Raw genomic sequence first — 20173 nt, 5'->3', positions numbered from 1 at the left:
GACTGAAGGGAGGGCCCTATACCTTCCTTTCTATCCCGAGGAGAGAGGAGTGCTCTATTATCTCCAGGAAGAGTCTTAAGTTATGTGATGAATTACATGGTGATAAAGCAAATATTTCCTTCTTCCCTCCCTCCCTCTTCTGCTTTCCTAGGACCTACCAAGGGTGGGCCTTCTATTTGAACTGAGCTGCTCCTAGATACCCCAGAGCCTTGAGCGTTTCCCCGGAGGTATAGGCAGAGTCCTTCCTCACACAGGTCAAAAGGGTCCATGCTCCTGGGGTCCCACAGGACCAAATATGCTCAAGCTTCTGAGGTCAGCTTCTTCCAGAAAGTCTTCCCTGTCCTCCTTGGTGGGAACCCCTCTCCATTCTGTCCTTCTCAGCACCTGTTTGGGAGATTATTTAATATAAATATAACATGCAATTGTAATATTACGATACATAATAGAATCTAATTACACTATCTGGCCCATCCCCCCTGCCATATTATAAACTCCATGAGAGTAGGGTCTGGGCCTCTTTTTGCTATTTCAGTCCCAGTACCTGGCATAGTAGTTTGCATGCAGAGGTGGTTGATAAATATTTGACGAGCAAATCAGCCTGCTCAGTGGTATATGTCTTCTTATCAATGTTGTCCTTACCGACAAGGCCTCAGGATGAGCATCAGGAGACAAGAATGGTAACCACGGCCACAATGGTAAGTGCTGTTCAATGAGCTCTTACTCTGCACTGGGCACTGAGCAGACCCTTTCCAGGCATTTGCTCATTTAATATTCACAGCAGCGCCAGAGAGAAGGTTCCATTATCCCTACTTTAGAGATGAAGACGTTGAGGCTTAGAGAAGTTCAGTCACTTACCCAAAGTCACACAGCAGGATGTGGCGGGGTTCAGGCTGAGAACACTTGGGACTCTGTCTTCATTGCCTATTGCAGCTATAACAGATTATTTAGCATCTTAAAACAACACAGATCAATTATTCTACAGTTCTGGAGGTCAGAGGTCTGAAATGGGTTTTACTGGGCTGCTATCAAGGTGACATGAGGGCTGTGCTCCATCTGGAGGCTCTCAGGGAGAATCTATTTCTCTGCCTTTTCCAGCTTTCAGAGGCTGCCTGTGCTCCTCGCCTGGTGGGTCCCTCTGCCACCTTCACAGCCGTCAGTAGAACATCTTCAAATCTCTTTCTCTCTCTCTGACCCTCCTGCCCCCTCTTATAAGGACATTGTGATTACATTGGGGCCCGCATGTGTAACGCAGGGCAATCTCTGTAATTCAAGCCCCTTAATCATATCTGCCGAGTCCCTTTTGTCCTGTGAGGTTCATTTTGGCCATGAGGATGTGGATTTCTTTTGGGGGGCCCATTATTCTGCTGACCACAGACTCTGCTGTGTTGCTTCCCTTTTGTAGCCTTAAGGGCCTCAAAGAAACCCCAAAGGGCCATCCCTCTCTGGCTGGGTCCATAAGGCTTAAATCTCAGAAGAGACGTTCTCAAACCTGTGGGTTGGATGGATTAGAGATCACAGGGCAGCGCTCACCCCTTCCGTGGGAGCAGGAAGCTGGTGGCAGAAACCAAAGCCACTAACCCCTCTTTCAGCATCAGCACAGCACTGAGGTCCCAGCCCTGGGACCACTGGTTCCTCTCTAGGCCCAGCTGATCTTCAAGGTAACGTCTGATATTTGCTGGCTGGCCCTGCTGGGCTATAAGTCTTCAAGTGTAATTTAGGACAATTAAATTGAAGAGTCAGTGCTCAGTGTGTTTCCCCTTGATGACGAGTGTCTAGTGTTGTATATAGCAGAGCAGCTGGGTCCCTTGATCCATTAGAGGTGGCTGATGCCAACCTGCAAGCTCATGGCCTATCTCCCATGCAGAATGAATTAACATGGCAGAAATAATTTCCCCGGTCAACATATTTCACCCAATAGATCTGTCTCCATTCAAGCTCTGGGAAGGCTGACTGCAGCCACCTGCTTGCCCGGCCTTGGAGTCCCTGTCTGGGCCTGTCTGACCCACCCCCCACCCCAGCTTCTGTTTCTAGCTGAGAATCCCCCTCTCCAGTCTAATCCCCAGCGGTGTGAAATTCTACTTAGGTGTGAAATTCTAAAGTCCTTTGGAAAACACAATTGGAACATAGTCCTGCCTGTTAACGTTTCCCAGTTAATCATCACCGGCTGTAGTTTGGGTATCGGGGCTGAGTGGGTGGGAAGTGGGGGTTGGGAGAGCGGCATCTTCGTCACAACACCAGTTTTAGGAGTCGTTTATCTTGTCTTTCAGACTAATTAGCCCAAACTCACCGCTAGGCTGTCACACTTACATGCTCCGTTAAATGTAGTTTTAAATCAGCCGCTGACTCTGAGGCACGGGCCGCAGCGTCCCTGGCTGTGTCTAACTCGGCCCATCCATCTGTAATCGCGGCACTGAGGGCAGGCAGCGCGGCTGGGCCTCCATGAATGATCATGCTTATTTATATGCAAATACGTTTGACAAATCAATAATGTATGATTTAGCTGTATGCGGGCGGGCAATCCCAGGTGGCAGTTCCACAGAGGGTCTGTTTTGGACCCTGTCCCATCCCACCAGGCCTTTTCTTGCAGCCGCCCTTCCCCGTTACCACCAGTTCCTACAGTTTGCAAGTTCAAGGTTGGTTTGTTTAGATCAAGGAACTTGCCCGTATGAGGGTCTTCATCCCTACCTCAGTCCATGACCCAATTAGGACTTTGTCCCTCTCTTAAACTCAATGCATTATTAGTTCATCAAATACTGACAGAGCATCTAATCTTAAATCTCTCACTCTCTATGAGACAAGCCGTTGTAAAACACTATGTTCTTGGGTGCTTTACATATGCTGTCATTTAATCCTTGTAATGCGATAGGTTCTGTTATTGGCCCCACTTTATAGAGGGAAAACTGAGGCCCTCTTCTTCCTAAAGTTACAGTTAGACGCACCTGTTCTGGAATTCAAACCCAGGCAGTCTGGCCCAGACTTTCCGCTTTCATCTGCTTGGCTCTGTATTGGGTGCAGAGGCCTCCTGCCAACAGTCCCTGACCTCATGGAGCTTTTGTTCCGGTGAACAGACTAAGAGCAAGATCAAAATATGAAACAATACCAAACAACAACAAAGCCCATACGAATACTTGACTACAGATCCAAGAGTCATGATAATTGTTATGAAGGCAAATGACAGAATGAAGAGAATGATGGAGTCAGAAAACTCACCTGGCCAAGCACAGTGCCTTCGGAGTCAGTCTAAAGGAGGGCATTGATGTGGGTTTGCTTCCTCCTGAGGACTTCTAATCTGGTGGGGAAGCCAGGCCATGAGACTCTCAGGAGCAGAATATTAAGTGGTGTTTAAAAGCTGGGGAGGAGGTTGGTGGTGGACAGGGTAGGAGGTCTGTGTTCCAGAGAGAAGACCTTTGACACAGGTAAAGTTCTCATTCACTCCACAAGACTTTTTAGAGTGGATACTATGTGACAGATGCCTCATCTCAATCAACATCCACAACAATCTTACGAAGCAGGCGTTACTATTATCCCCACTTCACAGATGAGAAAACTGAGTCCCACTGAGGGTAAATGACTTGTCCAGGATCACACAGCCAGCAAGAGTGGGAGGTGGCTGGCACTGGAGACCAGGCCTTTCCTTACAGTCGCCCTTCCCCACTGCCACCAGAGGCCTGCCCTGCTCTCCAGTCCTAATCTGAACTCTAACCTTAAATTGGAGGCTCTAAAATATGCTATATTCTGGGGCTGATTCAGGGCTCCACCTCCATCTCTCCAGAGCATCTTCTCAAACCCACCCAGATGTACCCACCATAGGGTGCAGCAGACTTGGGGCTCCCCAACATCTGCAGGGGAATCTTAAACCCCTCAAAGTCTTTCCAGGATGAAGCCTGGCATTCAATGCCCTCTTGGAGCTCCAACCAAGCTGAACTTTGTGTTTTGGTTCCCAGGGTTCCCCATGCCCCTGTCTCTGGGCCATTGCATAGATTGTTCCGTCTTCCTCTTTGCTGAGATAACTTGGTCTTTTAAGTCTCTGATCACAAGTCATGCTTTCTAGGAAGGCTTACTAAATTCCTGTATACCAGACTAGCTGCGTGTCTTTATACTTCCACTTGCCACAAGTGGTAACCATCCTCTGATTTGGTTACCCTGCCTGCTGCTGTCCATGCTTTTGTGTAGTGCCCTTTCACATTGTATCAAGGTTTATCTGTGTGACCAGTAGAATAAGGTGGAATGATGGTTTGCAGCTTCTGAGGGTGGGTCATAAAAGGCATTGCTGCTTGCATCTTGCTCTCTCAGACCACACACTCTGGGAAAAGCCAGCTGCCATGCTGTGAGGACACTCAAGCAGCCTTATGAAGAGGTCAGTATGGGGAAGAACTGAGGCCTCCTGCCAACAGCCAGCATCACCTTTCCACACGCCTGAGTGAGTCACCTTGGAAGCAGATCCTTTAGCTTTATCAAATCTTTGGATGACTGCAGCTGTGGCCAACATCTTGAATGCAAACTCTCGAGAAATTGTGAACGAAACACACCCAGCTAAACCACTTCCAAACTCCTGACCTTACAGAGACTGTGATTGAAAATAAATGCTTATTGTCTCTGGCCACTAAGTTTTGGGGGTAATTTGTTCAGCAGTAATTGTTAGCTAATAAATACATCTGACCAGTATAATTTCCCACTTTGTTTTCTGTCTTTCACATCAACTGTGAGCTCCATGAGAACAGAGACTGTCTTTCTCACAGTTGGATCCTCAGCACTTATCAAGGAGTCTGGCGCATGGCAGAGAATTGTGAGATAACTGGTAGGGGAATGATTGCAGGGTGGGAGCTCCCAGAGGCATTTCAGAGGGGAAGGTACTGGGCTGGGTCCTTGGTTCATCTTCCAGAAAATCCTCAGAAAGAGTGAGGTCCTGCCTGGGCAGACCGTGCCATTTTCCGCCCTCTGTTTACTTCTGTTGCATCCACGTGGCTTGAGGCGTCAGTGTGAGGTGGCTTGAGCAAACTCCGTTCTCTGCAGAAGTTTCTAGGAACCAGAAAGTAGAAGCAGGAAGCAGGTATTTTGTTGACTTGAGAAAGTAGCAGTGGGATGTCCAGAGGGTAGTGGGGTTCATCAGTTCCAGCTAGTGGCTCTCCTCCTGGCTCGGAGATTGTTCTTGCCTCATCTCCCAGACTATTAATGCCAGCTCTCTCTAGTACACGCGGCCAGGCCTAGCTCTGGGCTGGGGACATTCACTTCCTGTGAGGCTCGCTGCCATGAAATATTCAATGCCAGTGATTTTCCCTCTCATATTTCTTCATATTCAGAGTGGCCACTCAATTGATATGTAAATAAAGAGCACTAGCACTGAGCCTGTCCCGCACTGCATTATTTAAGCAGCAAAACAATGCATCATCTGTCATGGGGCCCATTGGCGGGACCCTGCTGGGCGCCGGGCAATAAAGCCCGCAAGAGCCTCATCAGAAGCAGCGGGTGGCCTAGTGGAAGTTCATTTATGCATGAAATATTCAGCCAGCAACAGTGCCAGCCTTAAACATCAGTAATTGGGGGGTTTCTATTGCTCCTAACTAGTGCCTCTAAATTATTGCAAAAGACTGGCCAATTTTCAAATTACATATATTTGTCATGCTTTGTACCTTTCCTGAACTAACTGAATTGGCCCCCATGTTGTGGCTGCTTGCACACCCACCATGGTGAGTCATGCCCAGTGGAGCTGGGCTCCTCTGCAGCCCAACAGAATGGGGGCTGCATCAGCCTGGCAAGCTCTGCTATCCATTCTCCACTTCCTTCTTCTGATTGTTGGCAGGCCCCCTCACTCTGGTCTACTTTATGCAGCCTTCTTCATGTCTGGGACAGGTGTCTGAGGCTCCAGGGGGCCAAACATCCTGTAGGGCTCTCCTAAGAAGGGCTGGGTCCAATGTCTCTGCCTTTGCAGGAACTTGCCTAGTTTAAGAGCTCAATCTCTCATTCAGCATTCACGGAGCACCATCTTTGCCCCAGGCCTTGTGTGAGATGTTGGGGATACAACACTGAGCTAAAAGACAGGCTGCTCCAGCCTTTAAGGAGCCCGCAAGTTTAGTAGCTCACAATCCTATTTAGATTACTAAAAAATCATTGAGTACTGGCATATGTTGGTTTCCCTCCAAGGTGGACTCTCAGACAAGAACGTGTATGCAGATTGTTTATTTGGGAGTCAATCCCAACAAACAGTGGGGAGTGGGGAGTGGGGAGTGGGGAGGTGACACAATGGAGGGAAGGGAGTTAATACAGGAAATGTGCATGAGCTGGGTAAGGTTCCCCTAGGGATCTCTGAGAGCCAGTGTGGAATATGCCTCAGAGTTATTCCACCCAAAGAGTGAGGAAGCTGGGGTATTTTTCCAACACTACTCCTGCCATTCCCTTCGAGGGACATTTCAGAGTGGTGCCCCTGCCTGTGGCATGAGAAGGGCTCAGATAAAGGCAGTTTGCTTGGCATCCTCCCCAGTGTCACCTCCCCACTGGGAACTGGCAGCATCTCACGACCATTTGGTGAGGGAGACCTCAATTTTCTCTCTGAATTCTTGCACAGCTCCTGTGTGTGCAGGTACAGAGGGTAAGAGGTCCCTGGTGGGCAAGGGGGTGTAGGGGACCCATCCCCTGCCTGGTGGGGAAATGAGGCCGAGAGACTCTGAGGGAACTGTCCAAGTGGACAGTGGGAATGGAGTCATGCCTGGAACCCAGGTCTTGACCTCCAATGGTCTCCAGCAATAACTCTCCTTCTGTCTCTTTTCCAAACCATTGGCATTCCACCAGTTTTCAGCATCAGCATCCCCTTGAACCATACCTGGGGAATCTTGAGGCCAAATTCAGCCTTGAGATACACCACACAAGACAAGATTCCAAGATGTAAATTGTCCATGCATAGGACAGGCAGAAAATGGTGGGTTGAAATTCCATTCCCTCAGTGGCCCAGGGAGAGACCCGTATGCCTGACAGCTCTGTTTCTTGCTCCTGCAGGGACATGACATTGGGCACTCATTCCCAAGGCTCAGTTAACAAAGGAATTTTAGTTCCTGAAGAGGAGAAAATATTCAAATATCCCCAAAATCCTTTAGGGCCAAGATCCTTTTCTGATAAGCTCCTCAAAGGCATTTCCTGTGCTAGTGGTAACCCTTTCATTGTTGCCCTTTGCAATGGACTGAAATTTGTTTTTTAATCATTCTTTTGAAATATGAGGCAGATTAGTCTCCATGGCATTAGGTGACTTCTAAAAACTTGAAGAATTTTCAATAATCTCAGATGGACAGGAAAGTTATAAAAGTAATGAAAATAATTGCTGTATACTCTTTACTAAGATTTCCTCAAAGGTAACATTTTACCACATTTATCTAATCTTTTTGTGTGTGTGAACATACATAAAACATTTTTTCATGAATTGTTTTACAGTAAATTGTGGACATAATCTCCCTTTGCTTTGGATATATCAGAGTGCATTACCTAAAATCCAGGAAATTCTTACTTAACCATAATCCCGGTAGAATTTTCAAAAGCACGAATTCAGCATTCATACAGTACTTCATCTAACCTACAAAACTTGTCCAAAGCTCCCCAGTTTTCCGGTGATGCGGATAAAGTACCCTTGAAGGAGGAGCACAGGGCTAGGGCTGGGGTTAAGGGGACCTGGTTCCAATTCTGGCTTCTTGCTTTTTAAGTCTGGGGTCCTTGCATAATAGTCCACCCCAAGTTTTTGTTTCTTCCTCTTTAGAATAGAAATGATAATCAGATCATCCTTTTAAGATTGTTTCAGAATTAAATGAGATGATGTGTGGAAAGTGTTTAACCCTGCACCTGGCAGCCAGCACACATGCAATGAACTGCAGCTTTTCTATTAATGGCATAGGGCTGTCTTGTTGTAGAGCACCATGCATTGTGATGGCAGCATTTGATATGGCTTCTACTTTCTCTAGATTTGGGATGGTTTCCTTCTGTCTTTCCTCATCCTTTGGCTGTTTGGTGGCCAAAGAGGAGTGCCATACCCCAGGTGGAGCCTGACCCTCAGATCTCCCTCCAGAATACTGCTGGACTTGACCCTTCCTCTCTAACCTTGCAGCCACTGCCCTAGCTCAGGCCTCGTCATCTCACAAGAGGACTGTCCTGGCCAACTTTTTCAGTCTCTCCTACCTCTTTGCTGATTCTGTGTCTTCCAGGACTCCCAAGTTCCTGCAATTCCTAAAGACATTAGCCTTTCTCTTGTGCCATGTCTTTCCATGTACTATTCCCTCTGCCAGGGAAGTGCATCTACCCCGGTAGGCTCAGAAAATTGCTGTTGACAGTCATGTTTCATCTCAAGCCTCACTGCCACTTGGCAGCCCCTGACCATGTCCTCCTCTGCTTATTTCTAGCATAACACTTACTGCCCTGAATGGAAACTGCTTCCTCATTTATCTAGACTGGAGCTCCTTCAGGGCAACCTGGTCTCATTCACACTGTATCCCACAAGCCTAGCACAGTGTTTGGCTCAGGTGAGCACCTGGGGAATGTTTGTGGGATGAACTAGAATGACAATCTTTTTGGTCCAGCTCAAAGTCCTGGGCTTCTTTTATTCAAACCCACATGCCTATGTTTTATGCTCATTGGTTTGCAAAGAGGTCCGGGGACTGGAAGGAGAAGGGGAAACTCAGTCACATTGTTCTGATTTGGACAGAACCATTAGTTATCATTTTCCTCCTCTCATATTTCCCCAGTCTGCACATTTGCTCCCTTTTCAACAGTCTTGGCGCTGACCACAGATGCCTACTTCTACTTGATTCCTGAGCTTCCCAAACAAACTTCCCATTAATGCTTGCCTGATGCAAATGCCAAATGATCCTATGTGGATGCTATTAAAATAATGAATGCAGAAGGGGATAGATGAACAAGGCTGGGAATCGATCTTGGACCCCTGATGAGATCATTAAGAATGGGGGGAAGGGGTGGAAACATCACTCTCACAGGTTGAGATTTCACCAGCATCTCTTCCCCCCTCCATCAACTCCTTTACCCCTTCCCATCTTCCCTTTGATTTATGAGCTGGAGGCCTACCCTTCCCCCATCCATTACTCTCAATGCAGTGCTAACTCACCATGGAAAATCTATTTGAGTCAAATGGAATTTTTATCTTTGTCTGAGATTTAATGTATTTGTAAAAGATATTTTAATCATGTTTTCCCTATGGCAAGAATTACTGCATAAAAAATATCTACCCCAAAGACTCAGGCAGGTGCTATAGAGAAGATGTACCTTGGTTTCTTGATGAGGAACCCTTGGCAAGGAGCCTAGACTGATCTTACCTGAGGACTAGATATTATGAGGGGAAGAGACATTTGCATGGAGGGGATTTTGGATGTAATGGAGGCGGCATGGAGAGCTCCTTAAACTCTTAAGAGCAATTACTTCTTATTACTGTCAATAAATTCTTCTTGGAGTCAAGTTCTAGTATTCTTGTAATGATCAAGATTTTACCTCTGAAGATGTGATTCAGTTCAAAGGAGGTTGAGGAAGAGGATGATATGGGGATTAGAGCCACACCTGCGTAGCCATACCCAGCTGTACCCAGCCATACCACTTTCTAGATGTGTGGGGATGACTCCCGTAGCTGTGGGAAATGGAATTACCTTAGTAACTACCCCCCTGCCAGGTTATGAGGATTGCGTGAAAAAATATGCACAAAATTGCACCTCTCATGTCTAGCACAAAGTAAATCCTCAGTAAATGCTAGGTTTTCTTTACTCCTTTCCTTCCTTATTTGGAGCCAGGAGATATTAGGTCAGGTTTTAAGATGGTGACTTTATAGGAGCCAGAAGCATGGCAGGTGCTCTGTGAATATATGTTGAGTGAATAAATAATTTCCTTTTTGGATCACTGACAAACTCTGCTCTCCGTTTGGCTTATGGAGATAAAAATTCTGCCAAACAGACCTTTCTAGTGGGCTAAAGATTTGCTGCTCTTTCTGCAGCCTACCTGGATTTTATTTTTCCATTTAGTCACTCTCTATTATGTCCCCTTATTTCAATGTAATTCTTTTATTATCTGATGTTTTCTTTTTTATTTAGTTGTTTGCTTATTGCCAGCCTCTTCCACTGGATTATATGCTTCTTGATGGCCCATGTCTTTCTCACATAGTATTGTATCCCTAGGATTTGGCACCTAGTAGGTGTCAGGGATACGGAGGGACTTGAGGAGTTGAGTGGACCTGGGTTTATATCCCACTGTATGACCTTGGGCCAGTCAGTTCACCTCTTCAAACCTGAGTCTCCTCGTCTACAAAGTGGATACTCAAAATGGTATTTCCCCTATTCAAAAGTTGTGGGAGAGGTCAATGGGATCATCCACATGGGATGCTTGGCACACAGTTTAGGCCCATGGACGCCATCTAGAAATGCCAGCAGTGTGGCTGCATTGCACAGCTCTGGGATATCTTTTACATGGAAAACAAGGTGCATGCTGCCTTCTGAATTATGCAATGGACTGTAAGGCTGGGAGATAATGACAGCTGTTGGTATTCAGGGCCAGGTGACTTACAGGGGTGGAGTCTGGAAGGGGGCTTGGTATTTGGAGGGATGCTGGCCTGTTCCCACACTGCTGTCCCATTCTCTAGGAGCTGCCATCTGTCAGGGGCTCAGGCTGTCAGGCAGGCCGCGGAGGGGGCCTGCGGGCGAGGGATGCTTTCCCTGACAGGGGACTCCTTCACTGTCACAGCTTTGCCTCGGTGGGTTAATAAAGCCATCGATCACCCTTCTCCACACGAGGTATCTAAATGCCTGTTTAATACCATCCCGGAGAGCAGGATCCTGCTTGCGACAGGGATGCTCACCTGGCGACGGTGCCAGGATGGGAGGAAACCCCCTGGTGGTTTGGAACCTTGCTGCATCCCAGATGCACACCCAGCCCAGGGCCTCCCGCTGCCTGGCTGGCTTGGGCCTCCATGAGATCACTCAGCTCTTGGGCCATGAGGCTATGTTCTGGCAAACGGCATCTGGGTGCACTTGGAATGGACACACTGAAGGTCCCGTTGGCCATTTTACAGCTTGCAGAGGACCAATGGAGTGGGGACAGGTGTCTGCTACCCAGTACTGCCCTCGCTGCTCCACCCCACACATCTCCTTCTGACACAGGATCAGGGATGTGCAGGCTTCCTGGGAGCAGGGCTGTTCAGAGAAAGGCACTTGAGAGGCACCAGTGGTGGCTTTGATGCCTGTGGGAGTTTGAAAAGTCTGGGTCCTTGGAGGGAAGGTGAGGGAACTTGAGCTGATGAGCATCAATCAAAGGACAGGCTCTTGCTTACTGAGCACCTCCTGTGTGCAATCTACCTCAGCATACCAGGGACTAGATGCAGCTATTAACCCCCTTGTGCAGATGGCAAACTGAGGTCCAGAAGAGAGGGGTGAGTACAGTTAGACAGCCAGAAAGAACAGAGCCAGCATTTGAACCCAGGTCCGTTTGGCTCTGGAGCCTTCTTCTTAACCGCAGCATGCTGTTGGTTCCTGGGCTGGGTGCTTTCCTGGTTCTTCCCAACAACTCTGTGACTCCGTAGTTCTCCTCCCAACTTTATAAAGAGAAGGAAGTTCAGAGAGTGACATGAGCTGGGTAAGGTGGCTCAGCCAGGAAGCTCAGAGCTGAGATTCAACCAGGTCTGTGTGGTGTCAAACCAGTGTATTTTTCTTTTTTTTCCATCAGACGTGTGTTTTCAAACCTTTGAAGCCACAGATTCTTCTTTTTCTAAGAGAAATCTGATGTGGGATCTGAGAGAAAGAGCAGATGAAAGAGGGTGCCACTCTGGTTAAGTGGGGGCCTGCTCCAGTTACATACTGCTGCATAGCAAATCATCCCAACGCTTAGTGGCTTAAAACACAATGATCATTTGTTATCTCTAATAGTTTCTGTGTGTCAGGACTTCAGGCAGGGCACAGGGGGATGGGTTGCCTCTGCTTCACGATGTCTGTTGGAAGCCATGAAGGCTGGTCTGGTCTCTGAGGGGTCATTGCCTCTCCTGTCCGACAGCTGGTGCTGGCTTTTGGTTGGGGGCCTCAGTTCTTCCCCGTGTAGTCTCTGTGCACGAGCTAGTTTGGGCTTCCTCACGGCATGGATGTTGGGTTCAAATGCCAGACCCCACAGAGGGTGAGAAGCAGGCACAAGCTGCCGCACTGCCTTGTCTGACCTAGCCCAGGAAGTCATGCAGCCTCCTCTTCTGTCCAGGTCAAAATGGAGGAGAACAGGCGGGAATGAAAGTATCTCTGGGGATGTTTTTGGAAAATACCGCCTGCCACAGAGCCTGAACCAGAAGCTGTTGGCCCCCTTCCTCCATCCCTACATCTTTAGCAACCCCTCAGGACCAAAGAATTATTAGAAACTGCCCCGTAACTTGTAGCCTGATACACAGATAACATTTTGAAGCCCAATGCATTTATTAATCAACAGTCAACTCACTTCTTCCTTTGTTAACTTGCCAGGCCCCTGTTGAAGCAGAATCCTGCCTTATCACTAAGCCCATTGGGCAGTTCATTCTTCATTCATATATCAAGGTGGACACCAAGTTACAGCCTTTAGGGAACTTGTGAAGAGGTGGAAGAGACACATATGCAAACAACCCATCTAGGCAATATCTGACTAACTTATGGGCACCCTCTCAATACACCCATTTGGTGAGCATACCTGGAGGCCCCCGGAATGCTGAGCACCTTCCCTTTAGCTCCTTAGTCCTGGGCCTCCTGACTTCCTTCTCTGGGACCCCTAGGACCTTTCTGCTGTCACCTGCATTGTGGAGATGATGGCTTCTCCCCTCTTTCCCTCTGGTAGTGACCCCTCCTGGCCCAGCTCAAAAAAAGCCCCTGTCTCTTCTCCCTTGCAGGGCATCTCCCGGTCCAATCCATCCACCTCCTGCTCACGGGCTTTTTTGACCAGCAGCTGTATGAGTTGAGATAATTCTGTCAACGCATGTCTTTTGTACCCAGAACATGCCTGGTAAATTTGTTAAAGAATACCCCAGGCTAACATATCATTACACTCCCAAACTCATCTATCTTTTACTTTGGATTAATTCTTTTTTTTTTTTTCCCTCTCTCTTCACCTCCTCCATAAATCCTGGTGCACTTAATTAATTTCAGTTCCACTGTAAGGTCCATAATACAGAATTGTTCAAGCAAACACAAAATTAATTATTCTATTTACAGCCTTCTCATTGAGAGGAGCATTTCATCTTTCATAATTACATTTTGGAACATCCAATTATGAATTCAGGAGCCTGCTGTTTTACATATGGGGACAGTCCCTGAGTGTCCTCGAGGTAGGAGAATTGGGTTGGTGGCCTCTTGTGCCTCCCGCCACTGACCCAGGCACTGCTGGTTCAGCCCCTGAAGGACCTTTTAAGGAGACGTTGAGGCAGGGACATATGGCAAGGTTTGGGAGGGAGTGGAGCTCAGAGATGGGGGTGAACGGGAAGAGGGGGGTGGAGAGGAAGAAGGGTGGGGAATGTTAAGTTAACTGGGATCCCATCATATGAGCAAGAGCCTTCCAATGGGAGGAAACACCTCTTCATCTTACCAGGTTGGCAGGGAAGATGCTTGGCTTTTCTGCCAGTCAGTGAGCCAGGCACACGAGACCCGTCCCACGTCTCGCCTTTTCTCTGCTCTCAGGCATGAACGCTGGAGGCCTGGCTTCCCACCTTCTCTCTGACTCTTGGCCACAGGGGACTGCTTGGAGTACAGATCTCACCAGACCACTAGGCTCTGTGTCGGGACACTTCCAGCAGAGCAGGGAGCCCCTTGCTCTGCTCCCCAGGGGCTGCTCCCTGCCTCCCGAAGGTCATGGACCAGCAGTGCCTCTAAGGTGGAGGTGGGAGGACGCTTGCTCTCTGTTCAGGGGCCTGCCCTGGACACCCCACGGCTGGCCCCAGAGGACAGTGTCTTGGCTGCACCATGGTGCTTGGCTTGCTGAAACTTTAAGATACTGTGAGAGCCCCTGTTTAAAGGTTTAAACAAAGATCAGTTTCCATCTGACTCATATTTAGACGAAATTAAGTATATCTGTTTAAAAAGATCTCTTAAAAAATGTTTTAACAGTACTTTTAATGATGCAGGTGTTGGAGTGGGTAAAGTGCCCACTAGGGAACAGTGCAGGAAGACACCCCTTCCTCTCATACCAGTCCCCCCACCTCAATTCAGAGAGAAGGGGTGTCACTTTACCATAAGTAGAAGTGCCTTTCTTTTCTTAAAACAATGTATTGAGTTCTTGCTAAATGTTAGGCATTGTGCTGGGCACCATGCTGGGTTCTTTGCCTATGTGTTTATTTAACCCTCACAGGCACCATATGGCATTCAGAGGTGAATTTCTGACACATGGAAACCTCTTGTCAGACATGTGTGTGCTGCTGGCCATGCATAGACTTGAGTTCCAGGCTTGCACGGGCTGTGAAATCTCAGAAATGATTGCATATACCATGAAGGCAGTAAGGTGCAGTGTCAGAACTAGACACTGACTCAGATTGCCTGTGTTTGAACCCTACCTCCAGTACCAAATTTCTTAGGCAAAATAATTTCCCTGTACCTCAGTTTCTTCATGTGTTAAATTAAAATAATGCTACCCACCTCGTTGGGCAGTTGTAAACTTTCTGTGAGACTATGCATGCCAAGCCCTGGCTCATATCAGCAAGGCACTCACCAAGATACCGTGTGACAGTTTCTCCATCTGCGGAATAAGTAGATTTTGAGTAGAAAGTGACAGTGATGTCTTCTGGAAGTGAATGCTCTGTCCTAGTTCACTAAGGCCAATTCCTGGGTTATTCTAGGAGACCAGAGGGTGGACAGGAGTTAACACGCCATGTGGGGAATGTGAAAGGCCGCCATTTATATTTGGATCTATCATGTCAAACTCTTCTAACAGCTGATTAAACCCTTCTAACAGCATCCCAGTTCATTTAGAATAAAAAGACACTGTTTTTTCTGGCCATAAAGATCCTGTCTCTGCCTGATTTCCAAACTTATCTACTTCCCACTTTCCTCTGCACTCTATACTCCAGCCACAGTAGTCTTCTCCCTGCTCCTTGAATTGCTGATGTCTTTCCTGCCCCAGGGCCTTTGCACTAACAATTCTAGCCCCTGCCACACACATTCTTCTCTCTGCTCTCAGCATGACTGGCTTGGTTCAAGTGTCATCTCTTCAGAGACACTTCTTTGATCATCCTTCCTGTAAAGTAGCCCTTAGTCTAATATTCCTCATCACATTATCACATCACCTATTGATATCTTCGTAGCCCTTATCATTACCTGAAAGATCTTGCTTGTTTTCTTGTTTATTTTCTTGTCTCCAACCCACTAGGATATGAAGATGCCTGAGAGCAGGAGTTGTGTCCGTCTTGCTCTATTCTCTATTTCCCAGTTCGTGGTAGGTGCACAATAAATATTTTTTAAGTAATCACTTTACCTTCCTCACCAATGTGACTAGAGCAAGCCAGGAAAAATGAAGACTGGAATGTCTTGGTTTGTGATTAGCCTAGAGGAAATGAGTGAGGCTTAATTTTTCCTTTAAATCAGTTTCCTGATCTTGAGAAGCCTTTCTTCATCCTAACAGACCCTCAGGATGGGGGAGAGTCATTGATTTATCTCATAAGTGATTTTTTTTTCAGACCTGCCCATACTGAGTAATTACTTGCTTTTGTGGGCTGAGAATGTCTTTCTGCTGTTCCACCTGGTAGGTTTGTTTTGTTTGTTAATTAGCTATTAATTGCAAGGGCTTGTGGGGACTGGAGGTACAGGGGAGGCTCCAGAGGTAGGCCAGGGGATTTGGGGCACAGAATGACCCCAGACAGGAATGAGGATGACCTCACCGGGGACTAAGATAATTTATTGCAAATGCTGTCATGTCAAGATAGTGAGTGAGTTCCTGGGATGATGAGTGATTTTGTTAATTAAGTCCCGTAAACACTGCAGCTCAATTTCCAGCAGTGGGGCTGCAGCTGGTAGGTGGGAGCTGCCGGCAGCTGCGACAGAGGCTGTCCTTGAAGGAATGGGCCATGGACGGCTGGGAGGCTGAGAAGGCAGGGAGGGGGTTCAGAGGCAGGAAACAGACTGGGTGTCTCCTTTTCTCCCTCTTCCTTTTGTCCCTTTGCTGTCCCTCTAGGTAAGGCCTTGCCCATGGGAATACGTTCAGTTTGGCAAAAAGATAATGCCCTCCCGTCATTTGCAGGGAATTTCAGGGAGAACACCCCCAAAAGGCCCCAGCTGGAAACTTCCATCATTTTTTTCATCTTCCTTGACTTCACCTCCTCCTGGGCTGCATTTCAGTCATCTCTCCCACCCCTACAGCACGGATGGTTTGGCTCTGAGGCACCTGAGCCCTGCCTTTGCCCCCGTCTCTCCGTCTCTTCCGGCAGCCCGGCTCCGCCGGCCACCACCTTTCTCCCAGAAGACCTCGATCACCATCTCGTGGGGCTCCTTGCTGCTCCTCTTGGCCCTATAATTCTGGATTAATTCCTTCCCTGCCATCGACTTACTGCATGACCTTAGGCAAATTACTTAATATCTTCTGGGGCCCCAGTTCCTCACCTATGAACTGGGGATAATGATAGTGACAATCTCACTGGGTCTTGGTGAGCAGTAAGTGAGAAAATGTATGCAAAGTGCACAGAATTGTCTCAGTGCGTGTTAGTCTTACCATTGCTTCCTCACATTGAACATGAGGAGGGGAAGACTCCAGATTTCTCAGTCTCTAGGATCTCCTGTTTTATAGAGGCAATGGTGGCCCAGAGACATTAAACTTTTAGTGGACCACATACCTTGTAAATCTAGAGCCCTGATAGTTTCTCACAGGGTTTGGTGTTCTTTCCCTTGTCCCTCACTGCCCGGTTGATGGCTAACGGCTGTGGATTAGTGCAGGCTGCCCTAACACTGTGGGGCTTACACAACAGATGCTTATGTGCTCCCCGTTCTGGAGGCTGGAGGCCCGAGGTCAGGGTGCAGCGCACTCAGGTTCTGCTGCTTGTCCTCTTCCCAGCTGCCAGGTGGCCGTGTTCTTGCTGCGTTCTCACATGGCCTTTCCTTGGTGCCTACATGCGGAGAGAGACAGAACAAGTCTTGTGGCATCTCTTCTTATAAGGATACTAATCCTATCCAGTCAGGGCTCCACCCTTATGACCTCATTTAACCTTAATAACCTCCTAAAGGCCTCGTCTCCAAATACAGTCACTTTGGGGTTAGGGCTTCTGGGTATGAATTCTGAGGGGATATAATTCAGTCCAGAGCAGACTGGTTGTGGGGATACACCATACTTGGAGTGGAACGCTGTCCCTACTGATCTGTTCACTTGTCTAATCAGTTTATTGCTCAGTTGGTCACTTAGCCATTACCCTAGTGGCCATGAGTCTTCTGCAGTTGGGAACATCACCTGTAAAATATACCTAAGATAACATGCTCCAGAAACTCTGGCAGTATTAAAGTGATCATGTCCCTCGGTCTGAGATTTGTTTGGGTTCAGTCTCGGCTCTGTGATGACCTTTGTGCCCTTGGATGGCTCGCTTAGCCTCTATGCCTCTGCTTCTTCATCTGCAAAATGGGTATAAGAGCACCTGCCTCATAGGTTTCCATAGGATGAAAAGAGATAATATGAAAAAATCTATGCTTGTCATCATTATTACCCTCACCCCCAACACCATCATCTCGCCATCATCACCACTAGCATCATTATTATTTCTCCCAGCTACATAAAGAAAAAGAACAGGAACTAGTATTTATTGACATATTGTATGCTAGGCACTTTGGTATGCTACTCATTTGTTCCTTTCTATGTAGATATTTGTATTCTCTGTCTCTGTCTCTGTCTCTTCTAAGTCTGATGCACAGCTATCATCCTGGGCTTGCCCTTCTCTATCCATTTTGGGATTTCTTGTCACCCACTCGTGGGTTGGATTTCCTGTTTCTGAATCTAACCTTCCTCTTTCTTGGTTTATATACTCATTTTGGTGAAGCACCTTCTCTAGTGATGTCTTAAAAAGAGATACATGAGAGAGAAAAAATGAGAGACCTCTCATGTCTGAAATACCCTTATTTTATTCTCACACTTGAATACTTGGCTGGGAGTAAATTTGTTGTTTAGATTCATTTTCCTTTATGACTTTGAAGCCAGTCTTTGGTATCTGGTTTCCAAAATAGGCCCCAATAATTCCTGTTTCTTAATATCCATTCCCCTACCCCTTGGTATGGTCCCATCCCACATTTAATAGGGACGGCCTGTGTAACCATGGGATATTATAATAATGATGGTTATAAAAGATATGTGGCTTCTGCCTTGTTCTCTTAGGATCACTCTTTCTTGGGGGAGCCAGCTGCTATGTAATGCGGACACGTAAGCAGCCTCTTGGAGAGGCTCACATGATGAGAAACTGAGACTTCTCACTACCAGCTGATATCAACATGCCAGCTACGTGGGTGAGGCATCATGGAAGTGGTTCCACCAGCCCCAGTCAAGCCTTTGGATGACTGCAATTTTGGCCAACATTTTGACTGTGACCTTATAAAATACCCTGAGCCAGAGCCACCCAGCTAATCCACTTCTGGATTCCTAATCTATAGAAACTGTGTCAGTTATAAATGTTTATTGATATTTTAAGCTGCTAAGTTTTGGGTTGATTTGTTTTGCACAATAGGTAACTAATACATACTGGTCCGTTGTTTTCTAGTTGTCAAGACATCTGAAGCATTTCCGATTTCTGGTCCTTTATTTGCTCTGTCTAGTTTTTTTCCTCTCTGAAAGGTGGAGCATCTTCTCTTTGTATCCAGGGTCAAGACATTTTCCTAACATTTCATTATAACATGTCTGGTGTGAGGCTATTTTCAGCTTCTTTATAAACCCTTTCAATGGAAACTCATATAATTCAGTTCTTGGATATACTCTTGAATAATTTCAGTAACTTTCTTTCTTATCTTTCTTTCTAGAATTCTTATAATTTAGATTCTGGACATCTTTGGCTGATTCTCTAATTTCTCATCTTTTCTCTCCAGTTTTCCACTTTGTCTTTTTACTCTATTTTCTGGAGAGAATCCTCCTATGTATTAGAACTCTTCTTTGGAATCTTTTATTTAAATTCTGCTGTGTTTCAAATTTCTAAGACCCATTTTAAGTATGTTCTGAATATTCCTTTTTATATGATTCTACATTTTTTTGATGCAATCTCTTTTTTTATCTTTCTGAAGACAAAACAACAGCCAAGGGACTTTCTTAAAAGGCATAACCCACAAGGATGGAGAAAGGGGAAAGGCAAAAGCAACAAAGTTTTGGGAGCTGGATGTATGTTTTAGATCTATCATATTAACCCAGAAATCCTTCAAGATAATTTATTTTCAGTCCCCTTTCTTCTCTCATAAATACAATCAGGATTACAAATTTCCCTCTGCATACTGCTTTGGCTTCATCTCCAACTCCCTTGCAATGGTTAATAATATTTAGTCTTTTCAGTTTATGACAAATACACTCAGTTAGTGACAGTGGTGTGTAAGCCTATATAATCCACTGCTTTTATGTCTGCTTATGGTGTGATATAAATGTAATTTTCATAACTGGGGTTACATCTTCACAGAATGGCTGACCAGAACCAGTGTGTCATTTCAATGACAGTTCAGTTCAGTTCAATGAACATTCATTGTGCTGTACCACATGCCTGTCTCATGTTAGGAACTGGGTATAGAGAATGAACATGAGAAATGCGTCCTGACCATGAAAACCTGGTACAGTAAGTGCTTTGATGAAGGTAGCACAGGGCCCTGTTGCAGAATAAATGCTAGGCATCTAAGTGTCTGGGGTTCATGGAAGACTTCTTGGAAGAGAAGGTTGAGTCTTAAAGGACAGCGGAAATAGTCCAGGAGATGCAGGGAATGGTGTTTCAGATAGAGGGAACAACACGTGAAGAGGCATGGTGTGGAATGTCAGAATGCATTCTGGAAGCTCTGAGCAGTTCAGTGTCACTAGGGAACAGAGTGCGAGGAATGGGGTGAGAGATGGGCAGAGCTGACCCCAAAAGCTGGATGTGTTAAGGAGTTGGGGGCCTGTTCTCAGTTTGGGCAGCTCCCTGAGGCTGTCATTATCCCCCTCCCCAGGACCCCAGGTGCAGAGCTTGGCTGACTGTGGACATTTTCTCATGATGGTGCTGTCCTAACATTTCACCCTGTTTGATGAA

The sequence above is a fragment of the Manis pentadactyla genome, chromosome 5, assembly GCF_030020395.1.
Source record: "Manis pentadactyla isolate mManPen7 chromosome 5, mManPen7.hap1, whole genome shotgun sequence".
Taxonomy (NCBI): Eukaryota; Metazoa; Chordata; class Mammalia; order Pholidota; family Manidae; genus Manis; species Manis pentadactyla.
This window is presented reverse-complemented; position numbering follows the sequence as displayed.